At 40.2% G+C, this 8,866-nt stretch overlaps 1 non-coding gene across 1 annotated transcript; it reads right to left on the bottom strand.

The window, feature by feature from the left end:
- Positions 1-4,570: 4,570 nt before the first annotated feature.
- LOC118487050 lies at positions 4,571-4,676 on the bottom strand. Its single transcript, XR_004880217.1, has one exon. It is a non-coding gene; the product is annotated as a small nucleolar RNA R71 (small nucleolar RNA).
- Positions 4,677-8,866: the final 4,190 nt, after the last annotated feature.

The following is an 8,866-nucleotide window of genomic DNA, read 5'->3' as shown; positions in this document are numbered from 1 at the left end:
TTTATTTCCAGGATTTGATTAATATTTATTTGGGTGTTCATAGTTAAGCAATTAAAACATGATAAAACAGATTTTATGCAGATCTAGACACAGTCATGATATCTTAAAGGATGAATTCAGTATACTCACCTACTACGATGAATCTTTGTGCATACCTTGATCGTGGGGGTACATCCTGAAGTGGGACACGCTAGTATATCAGTAAATAAAATTACCTTAACGTATCATATGGTAATGGTACTTGAAATGTTCATGCATTTTGTTTAAGTGGACAAACATACTGGTAATCGTCGTGAACTGCTTTCACTAAAAATTGAATAAAGAATTATCTAATTGTGTGAAACAGTTTGATTGTGCTGATATGATCTTCTTACCAGTGATTCTCACAAAAATAGAGTGTTTATTGTTTTTGTTATTTACTTGCTTTCAGAAAATATAAAAATCCAAAAATAGTGTCATTTTCTGTTTAAAATTCTTAACGTACGGAAAACTGTTATTCTTGGAGGAATTATTACTGATAGGGGGAGACGGTGTTAGAAAGTGAGTTTAAAATTTTCAATCAGGCAGGTTCTTGTGTGTTGAACAAAAAGTTTTGCGTAAGTTGAAAAAGCTTAATCTGTTATACAGTTTAACTAATCTCTTGAAAAATAATTTATTTAACCTTGTTGAAAAATTCTTATGGTTTCTCGAGATGTTTGTTTTATAGTATACAGATTGAAGCAGTTTGTTGCTGAGAAGTTGCTGTGAAGTGTGAAGATGAGAGTTTGATTGGCTGCATGGTAGAACCTCCTTTCTATATTGCAGACAAGATTGAAGAGTTTGAAGATTGCTGTGCAAATGCTGAACTGGAGTTTACTCAAACGCTAACGTGTTGAAGATTTGGTGATTGGATGCATCAGCTTAGGGGGAGTCTGTTGCTGACAGAAGCTATTGAAGCTGAAGCTATCCAAAGACCAATGACAGTGCAAGATTACTTGAAGATTGCAAGAAGACCGAAGACAAAGGTTTTGACTCAAGACAAAGTTTTTATGAAGCTATTGTCAAGGGGGGGTTTGTTGGTGCATGTTTGTGACAACAGCTTAGATTTGGTCTTTGGATATCTTGTAATTAGTTAAACGATAAACAGTTAGCGGGTTTAGCTTTGTAATAGTTAGTTGTAATGTTTGGGCTAACTAAACCCAAGGAATTGGGTGATGGGGGCGAATTGGGCCTGTCCAATTCGCAGCCCAGGAGTCTTTAACCTAGCCCGATTGTGAACCTTGTGTTATATAAACAAGGTTAGACATTAGGGTTTAGGTTAATCAGCCAAAACAGGTTTTGAGAGAGCAGTTTCTACACTTTTCTGCTACAATCTGATCTAGAGGATTCCGCACTCTAGGTTAGATAGACGATTCTGTGACGATCCATAAGACTCAAGGGGACCTACATTTATCAGTTAGGTACGTATTCCTATCATTTCAAATAAATTTAAGGGTCCCGAGTGGAAAATCTTAGTAGAATTATAGGAAAAAGAGTTCTTGTAAGTATATCTGGTCGTGGTTACTTTTATTTTCTCAAGAGCTCTTAATAAAGGTAAAACAACTCTCTATAAGTTTTTAGATGTTTTGTGTCTTAGCACAACTTTTTTTTGTTACAGGCTTCCTAATGCATTAATAATCGCAAAGGGAAATCTTATACTTTCCATGGCGTCCCAATTTATAAGGTTCCTTCCGTTTATCTTGTCGCACGAGTTTCGAGATGGATGATCAAACGAGATAATGTTTGATATCGGAATTATAGACGTATACGAGAGATTCCTGATTAAATCTAAAATTATCATTGACACACCTTTTCGTGATTTATCCCTAATTGTCAATCATTATGGTCTTTGGATTTCCTCATAGATATACATATCTATATAATCATATATTTCACATACTGTAATATACACACCCTTCATCAGGTTAATGTATTTAACAGATTCATATTTCCAAAAACAAAAACAGGTCAGACATTGACGGGTGGTCCATTGGACAACCCTTAAGCATGTTAAAAGATGAAATAATCCTTCACTTAATCGTGTAATTATCTTGAATTAGATAACTACTGTTGCTTATGTTTCAGGTGCATTTCGGGGGCTAAAAGATGGATTAAGTGCAGCTTTGGAGACTTTGGTGATGAACGGGTGGAGCGTGGAACAAGAGACAAAACAAAGAAGACAAGGCAGCTCACCACCGTAAATTACGGTTCCACCGTAATTTACGGTGGACCTGGATTTCATTTTTTCCCCCACCGTAACACAGACTCTTCACACCGTAACACATTTAAGTCCACCGTAAATTACGGTGGAGCCGTAATTTACGGTGGTGTCTGCGTGAAAAATGTAACTGCCCTCTTAAATCAGTTTTGATTGTGTCTTTTCATTTATTCTTCATCATTGAACGGTTAGAGAGGAGCTTGGGGGCGATTTTGGCTGTACTTTGCTTGTTTGTGACAATTCCTATCATCCGGTTTGTGTTTTTGATTCGTATGAACAATATTATCTTTGTTAGGATGTTGATTCGAGCCATGTGTGGCTAAACACTTTATGATTGTCCTAGATTGAAGGTTTGTTTGAGACAATTTGTATTTGATTTCCTAATTTCTAGAATAGCAATCTTAATCTTTATGGTTGGTTTGTTATGGTGTGTGATTGTTTGTTAGTAACTTGTTAATTCTTATGATTTTCTAGTTTGAAACCATACGTTCTTGGTGCCGTTGGCAATCAAGATATCATGGGTAGAATTAGGAGTGGGTAAGGGTTGATTGATCATCGGGTAACAACCTCACGTTCTAGGAATCTGAGTACTTAGTTCCCTTTCATCACTGCAAGTAATCACACATGAGCTATGTCTATGTAGTTCTTTCTAGTGGAATGATAATATGAATGTCGATACAAACCGGAAATCTAGGATGGTCATTTGTCCCTAATTTGCTTACAACCAAACTTTTCTCTTGCAATTTACTTAGTTTAATTTAGTCTAAAACCAATTCACTTAATCAATCTTTGAATTTATTTTTATTGTCATTAGTTTAATTTTAGTCAAGTTAGATAATCTTTGAAATAACACATATTCCACAAACTCCCTGTGTTCGATACCCACTTGCCACTATCTATATAGTTGTTATTGGGATTAAATTTGATTGTGACCACGACAGCACGTCAAATTTTGGCGCCGTTGCCGGGGAGTAGTGCGCAACGTGTGTTATTTTTGTTCTTGCTTTAAGTTTGTTATTTTTCTGGTTTACGCGAGGTGTGTTTAGTGTGCAGGTATTTACAGGTGCATGCGTACTAGAACCTCTCACAAGCTTTCACCACTAGTGTTTGATCCGGAAATCGAGCGAACTTTGCGAGCAAATAGAATTTTACTAAGGGAAAATACAATTAGCAGTTCACCAACAACACCAATTACACCGATTACACCACTTCGATACATGGATCCACCACTACCACCACCCACTACGGGTGAATTCACTTCATCATTCATACCAACATCCACCCAACCTTCACCAAATACCACCATTCCACCAAATACTACCGAACCCACCATACTTCAAAATGTCACATCAACCAACACCACACAGCCCATTACTACACAAGAAGAACCAACCATCACATTTAACCCTTCCACTACTATACCACCATTATCTCATTTCTTTCCGGGTGCGGGTCCGTCATATTCGAGCCATACCATAGCACCAATTTCGTCTATTGTCCATGCTACACCGTTTCGACCATCAAATCAGTCGGGGTTTCAATACTCGACTCTTCCATTTGGGCAATCGTCGGGAATTCAAGGAGATGGGTATGATGAAGGTTATGTGGAGTTTGAAGGTTTTGATGAAGACGGGTACGGTTATGGGGGTGATGGAGAGCAAGGGGAGTACGGTTATATGCAAGGCCAAGTACAAGTGATTCCAAATGTTGGTGGGGTACAACAACAACAACTCATACCTCAACATATTAGGCCAAGGCCACAAGGGCCGCAATTGCAACGTTCGGTCCCTTTGCAACAAGTTCGACCACAACATGTGCAACCGCCATTCCAAAGGCCAATTCAACACCCACCAGTGCCACAACAACAATTTCAACAACCAATTGCACCACAAGGGCCTATGCAAAGACCAATGGGTCAAGTTCGTCCACGAGGTCGATTTGGTGTGCCAAGGAGGCATCTTAGGGAAAATGCAAGGGGAATTGAAGCGCATTTTAGACTGGTGATCACTCACAATCCTTCACCGGTGGTCATTCCTCATAACAACCAAGGAAGAACCTTTAAAGTAAGGACAAATTCTTTACAAAGTTTGCCAAAATATAAGGGTCTAGTGACGGAGGAACCTTATTTTCATTTGGAGGATTATGACTCAATTTGCAACACCCTTGGGAGTCAAGGTTTTTCGGCCGATGATGTGAAGTTGGTCTTATTTCAATTCTCCTTGGAGGATAAGGCAAAGAAGTGGTTCTACACTTTGCCTTTGGCATCTATTTATACTTGGGGGAAAATGCAACAAACATTTTTAGATGAATTTTATACCGCCCAAAAGACCAATGATGCGAGAAAAGGGTTGAGGAGCTTTCAACAACAACAAGGTGAAATGTTCCATGAAGCCTTCGAGCGCTTAAACATGATGATTAAAAATTGTCCACACCATGGGATTGAGCTTTGGGAGTTAATGAACGCCTTTCATGAAGGGTTGTGTGCCGAAGATGCACGAGATTTGATGTCCATTACAAATGGGACATTTGGCACAAACTATGAGCATGAGGATTGGGAATTTTTGGAACAAATGGCGATCACCTCAAAGAGAAAGGCTCAAGCTTCAAGGAGAGCACGACCGGCCGTTACCCGAACACAAGTGCATGCGGTTGATGACGATAACACACAAACTTCTAACCAAATTTATGATGTTTGTGCATTGTGTAATGAAATAGGTCATGCGGCGGAAAATTGCCAAGGAATGGTGGAAGGGCAATTTGAAGAAGTTCATGCCGTTCAAGGTCAAGGAGGAGGTGGTAGAAATTTCAATATGAATTCTAACACTTATCACCCCGGGTTGAGAAACCACCCGAATTTTCGTTATGGGAACCCCTCGAATCAATCAAACCCGAACTTTCAAGGTAGCCAAGGGAACTATGGTTCGCGCCAACCTTACAATAATCAAAGTGGATATCAAGGTGGGAACAACCAAGGATACCAAAGGCAATATCGAACGGGTCAAGAACAAGGGGGGTCTTCGGGTGGTAATGAAATGATGGAAATGTTGAAGAGCATGCAAGCGGAAATGCAAAAGAGGAACCAAATGGATGATGCGCGCATACAAAAGGATGAGGCTCGAGACAAAGCAATCCAAACTTTGACCACTCAAATGGGTCAACTTGCCACTGAAGTGTCCGAATTGAAGAAGAATAAAGGTCAATTACCAAGCGACACTAAGGTAAATCCATCCCATGGTACGTCAAGAGGTAACAATGTTAATATCCATCATGTAAGTGTTTTGAGAAGTGGGAAAGAGTACAAAACCAATCCTTCACCGGATTTGGTTGATGGGGTGGTTGAGGATATAACGGGTCAAGATAGTGAGGAAGAAAATGAACCACCCATTGTTTCTTCTAAAAAACCCAATTTTGAAAAACCCGAAGTTATTAAAGAAAAAGAAAAAGTAAATGAGGGTGAGGGGTCTAGTGAAGTGCCGTTTCCTTCGGCTTTATTAGATCCGGGTAGAAAAAATTTTATTTCAAAACGGGGTCCTCAAAAAGAGGAAATGTGGGAGGTATTCAAACAGGTTAAAATTAATCTTCCTTTACTTGAGGCTATTAAACAGGTTCCCGCTTACGCAAAGTTTTTAAAAGAATTGTGTACCCAAAAGAGGCAACAAAAAGTGCCTAAATTGGTTGATTTAAAGGAGCGGGTAAGCGCGGTTTTAAAAGGAGATCTTCCTCCTAAGTTACAAGATCCGGGAACGCCTTTTATAAATATTCAAGTAGGAAATTTTCAAACTGCAAGGGCGTTATTGGATCTTGGAGCCGGAGTAAGTATCTTACCGGGGGGTTATACGACCAATATGATTTTGGTCCATTGAAACGGGTTGAGACAACGGTGGTATTAGCCGATTTGTCTCATAAACTTCCTCGGGGGATTGTACGGGATGTGATAGTTAAGGTTGATGAGTTTTATTATCCCGTGGACTTTCTTGTGCTAGACTACTCATCCGCGGACCCAATTCAACAACAAAATATTATTTTGGGTCGGCCGATTTAAACACCGCACATGCCGTTATTGATTGTCGATATGGTACGGTCGACATGACATTCGGTAATAGAAAGATGAGATTAAACGTTTTTACTAATGGTACTAATGTTTATGATGAGTGTTTTGTAGCAAACTTCATAGATGAATATGACCCAAAGGAGTTCGAGGAAGAGATTTTGGGTTCTTGTGTTCGTGGTGTGTCTTTGCAGGTGCACGCATGTGATTTGGAAAAAGAAGAGAAAGAGCAAGAGGCTCTTGCGGTGAAGGAAGGAAATCCACCATGGACCTACCAAATGGATACATTACCGGTAGAAATTGATTCGGGCACAAAACCTTCTTTGGAAAGTCCACCAAGTGTGGAGTTAAAGGAGTTATCAAAGCACCTAAAGTATGCATTCTTGGGGGAGAATGACACTTTACCAGTGATCATTGCTTCCAACTTGGAGGTAGCTCAAGAGGAGGAGTTGATACGGGTGTTGAAGGCTCATAAGGCGGCGATTGGGTGGACGATAGCCGATTTAAAAGGCATTAGTCCATCCATTGTGATGCACAAAATTATTACAAGTGAGGACGCAAAGCCGACCCGTGAAACACAAAGAAGGTTAAACCCGAACCTAAGAGAGGTGGTCAAGAAAGAAGTAATCAAGTGGTTGGACGCGGGGATCATTTACCCCATTTCGGATAGTGTGTGGGTAAGTCCGACTCAGGTAGTGCCTAAAAAATCAGGCATTCAGGTAATTAAAGATGAGCAAGGTGAGCAACTCGCCACCCGCCCGGTAACTGGGTGGCGAGTTTGTATCGATTATAGAAAATTAAACACCGCTACCTCCAAAGACCATTTCCCGTTACCCTTCATTGACCAAATCATTGAAAAACTTTCCGGTCAAAAATACTATTGTTTTTTGGATGGGTACTCGGGATATAATCAAATTGCTATTCACCTGGACGACCAACACAAAACCACGTTTACATGCCCATATGGTACATTTGCTTTTCGGCGAATGCCATTTGGACTATGTAACGCTCCCGCCACGTTCCAAAGATGTATGATGAGTATATTTTCGGACATGGTTGGAGAGTCTCTTGAAGTGTTTATGGATGATTTTTCCATTTTTGGGCCAAGTTTTGACTCTTGTCTTGATGAGTTAGAAAAAGTTTTGAAAAGGTGTGTGGAGACAAACTTGGTCCTAACTTGGGAAAAGAGCCACTTTATGGTTCAAGAGGGTATTGTGTTGGGGCATGTGATTTCGGACGGGGGAATGGAGGTAGATAAAGCAAAAATTCAGGTAATTTCATCTCTACCCCCACCAAAGAATGTTAAGGGGGTGAGATCATTTTTGGGACATGCGGGGTTTTATAGAAGGTTTATTAAATGCTTTAGTGTAATTACAAAACCTTTATGTAACTTATTATTAAAAGATGTTCCTTTTCATTTTACTGACGAATGTTTGCAAGCGTTTCATGTGTTGAAGGAACAATTGGTGAAGGCTCCTATCTTGCAACCACCGGATTGGTCAAAGCCGTTCGAGATTATGTGTGATGCTAGTGACACAACCATTGGAGCGGTTTTGGGTCAAAGGGTTGATAAGAAACCGGTGGTGATCTATTATGCAAGCAAAACTTTGTCCGAGGCGCAACTGAATTACACCACGACCGAGAAAGAATTATTAGCGGTGGTGTATGCCTTGGACAAGTTTAGAGCTTACATTTGGGGGAGCAAGGTGATTGTTTATTCGGATCATAGTGCGGTCCGATATTTAATGGAAAAGAAGGATGCAAAGCCCCGGTTGATTCGTTGGGTGCTTTTGTTGCAAGAATTCGATTTAGAGATCCGGGACAAAAAGGGATGTGAAAATGTTGTTGCGGATCATTTGTCGCGGATCCCATTGGAAGGTGTCGACGACCCGAGTGAGATTAATGAGCGGTTTCCCGATGAACAATTGTTAGCCGTTTCTACTTTCGTTGCACCGTGGTACGCCCATTATGTGAATTATTTGGCTAAGGGTGCAATTCCGAATCATTGGACGAAGAAGAGACGACAACAATTTCTAAGTCAAGTTAAACAATACATTTGGGATGAACCGGATTTGTTCAAGATTGGACCCGATCAAGTGATAAGGAGATGTGTTCCCGAAACTGAAGTTCTAGAGATTTTGACCCATGCTCATTCGTCGGCATGTGGAGGGCATTTTAGTGGGAACAAGACGGGTTATCGGGTGTTATCTAGTGGGTTTTATTGGCCCACGATTTTCAAGGATTCTTGTGAATATGCCCGAAATTGTATCAATCATCCGAAGAGTGGGAAGTATTTCGAAACGGGATGAAATGCCGTTACAACCGATTTTGGTAGTGGAGCTATTTGACCTTTGGGGGATAGACTTTATGGGTCCGTTTCCTAATTCGAATGGGTTCTTGTATATATTGGTTGCGGTAGATTATGTGACAAAGTGGATAGAAGCCATTGCTACAAGGACCAATGATCATTCCGTGGTGTGTAAGTTTGTGCAATCCAACATATTCGCTCGTTTTGGTGTGCCAAGGGTGATAATAAGTGATGGCGGTTCACATTTCAAAAATTTTAATTTTGCAAAATTGCT

The sequence above is a fragment of the Helianthus annuus genome, chromosome 14 (assembly GCF_002127325.2).
Source record: "Helianthus annuus cultivar XRQ/B chromosome 14, HanXRQr2.0-SUNRISE, whole genome shotgun sequence".
In the NCBI taxonomy this organism is placed as follows: Eukaryota; Viridiplantae; Streptophyta; class Magnoliopsida; order Asterales; family Asteraceae; genus Helianthus; species Helianthus annuus.
Note: the sequence above shows the minus strand (reverse complement) of the source record. Positions and strands in the feature narration are given on the sequence as shown.